Source organism: Nematolebias whitei, chromosome 3, assembly GCF_014905685.2.
Source record: "Nematolebias whitei isolate Nwh7 chromosome 3, NemWhi1, whole genome shotgun sequence".
NCBI lineage: Eukaryota > Metazoa > Chordata > Actinopteri > Cyprinodontiformes > Rivulidae > Nematolebias > Nematolebias whitei.
This window is the reverse complement of record NC_056500.1, coordinates 520,820-523,729: the sequence shown is the minus strand read 5'-3', so window position 1 is coordinate 523,729 and position 2,910 is coordinate 520,820.

Sequence of the window (2,910 nt, the reverse complement as noted above, 5' to 3'; positions counted from 1 at the left end):
GGACTAGTGTGAGGAGAGGTGACAGCTGATTCTCACTGCTTGTGGTCTGTTGGAGAGGAAGTCCAGTATCCAGCAGCAGATGGACTTCTCCAGGCCCAATGTGGTGAGCTTGGAAACCAGTTTGGAGGGATTTATGGTGTTGAATGCTGAGCTGTAGTGAATGAAGAACATTCTCATATAGGTGTTTACCTTCTCCAGATGGCTGAGGGAGGTGTGAACTACTAAAGCAATGGCATCATCTGTAGACCTGTTTGCTCTGTATGCGAATTGTAGGGGGTCCAGGGTGTCAAGGAGAGAGGCACAGAAGTGAATTTTTGTTGTCATCATTCTTTGTTGAAATCAAGTCTCTCTTGTAAATGAGTCCACGAGGCTCAATGGGATTTACCTGTCTAAATAAAGGTTGAATGAAAAATTTTGATAATTTGCTCAAAGTACTTCATGATGACAGATGTGAGTGCTATGGGCCAAAAGTCATTGTTAAAGATGGGAGCTGGCTGCGGGTCACCGGACCCGGAAAACCCCCTCCAGCCCACGTCTCTACCTCCGGCTCAAATCTCCCTCAGGAGTGGCAACTCACAATATCAATAAATCAAGGAAACGTCAATTCAGTTTTATCACTTATATTAAATCAAGGCAGGAAAAGGTTACAGTTTACAGCGCTGGTCTCTCCGGTCTGTGACGCATTCACAGACCCGGAGGAGCCCCGATGTCCCGTGTCATTACTCATTTATAGGGTCCTAGACTCCTCCTTCACAGAAGGGGAGCTCAACCTGTCAGTGTATGAGGGGGCATGACTAAGTGTGATCTCAATGGTTTTATGTGGACTTACGTGTTAGGAAATATGAGACGGTGCTTCAAAAAGCTTTTCTACGTGATGTGGCAAGCAGATTAAACTCTATTCCTTGACGGATATTGAATCCCAGGGAGACTCTTTTTAGAGTTGCTGGCCCAGTTTGACCCAGTAAGAAACGGGTCATAATTTCATTATAATCCCGTCTCTGAAAAGTTCAAAACCATAGGACCAGACTAGATAAATATCTTAACAACTCCCCCTGGTTCGAGGGGCCCAGAGGGTTCCTCGAATAAAAACTACCAGTTCAATATCACCAGATATGCAAGCAATTGATCATTTTTCCTCTGGTTGAATGTAAACTACTTCTTATATGTTGGCGGGAGATGCCTACAGGCGTGTGACCTGGCAGCCTCAGGTCAAATAAAAATGCAAGAGCTGATGGCTAGCATGAGACCTGTCTCCTTCAGGTCGCCTGACTCAGCCCTGGACATCTGCCTAGGACTTCAGCATCCCCCTGGTGTGGTGAATAGGACATATAGAAATTTTTAACATTTGTCTAGGTCAGAGTTTTAAATATATGATTTAATGATTGCAGAAGGCGTCCTAATGCAAGAAAGTGTTCTTATCTAATGGATGTTAATCAGTTTGTAGAACCTGAACTTCTCTTTTTCACTTTAAGGGCAGGCGTGGTCCATTTTGTCCATCTGAAAAGGAAAAAGAAAAACTCTGTACCTCCTGCCCCTTAAATCATGCAATACCCAATTTATTTGCACAGAGCGCTGCCGGTATGTTTAGCCGGTCACAAAAGAAAATGTGTTTGTGTGAATAAAATCAGATTAAAACAATTAACATGTTTTAACATGCATATTGTATGTAAATAACAGAACCTCCCCCCCCCCAGTGATCTAATATAAAAACATTCCCACTTAACCAATAAATCAATTTACCCATTCCACCACCCTTCAATTTAGTCCCAATTTAGATTGAAAAATGTCATGAGTTCACCCCCTGGAAAATCTATATTATAAAACCCCATTTTATGTATTTTTCAAAATTATCTGGTCCCTCGTTATGGGCATTAGTTATACAAATTCATTATTTCATTGAAAATAATATAAAAAAATTAAGTTTATCATCGTAATTGCACCATCTAGTGGCGTTATTTCATCACGATCGGCTCTTGAAACTAATTATACATCCTTATTCAAGCCTTCACACATCAAATAGTCATTAAATAACCAAATCATCAAGTAATCATTAAAAAGGTTATATTTAACTAAGTACCATGCAAAAGTATCTTGTTAAACCATGTTAATTTAAGGAAAACATCACCACAACACTCCATAATACTTTAGATAAACTGTAAACATTAATATTTAACCCACCCCATAATTAGTCAGTCCATCAATCATCTCATCTTTCAAATTAGTTTGAGCAGACCTGTCACTCAATTATTGCTGAGTTCAATATTCAAATTAACCACAGTTTTAAAGTACACATATGTAATTAATTGTTAAAAAATTTCCACAACTTAGCTTCATATTATTTGTTAATTTCCTCTTATATTCACCCGTGTCTGTCTTCCTCCCCGTTAGGTTGTAATACACTACTAGGAAGGTCCAGTTACTTATAACACCAAGAGGTACACTCTAAAAATGCCCTTTAGTTTCAAATAAAAATTGTAATTTTCTTCTCCCACATTCAAATAATCAGTTTTGGAAGTAACAAATAGGAAATGTGCAACTCTACTTTTAAAATATTGCTTTTTATCCATAATAGTATTTGTTCAAATTAATCGTTCAAAAATCTCCAAGACTTATCTTTAGATTTAATCACATCATTAATTGATTAGCATTGTAAATTCAATTCAATTCAATTCAAAAATACTTTATTAATCCCAGAGGGAAATTAAATGTTGTTGTAACTCATCATCCTGGTTTCAATAATGAGTTGTTCTAGATGCTGATGCTGTGGGCAGGAAGGATCTCTTGTAGCATCTGTCCTACAGCAGATCTGAAGAAGCCTCTGACTGAAGACACTCTGTTGTTGTATGACAGTCTGATGCTGTATGACAATCTGTTGTTGTATGACAGTCTGACGTTGTATGACAGTCTGAC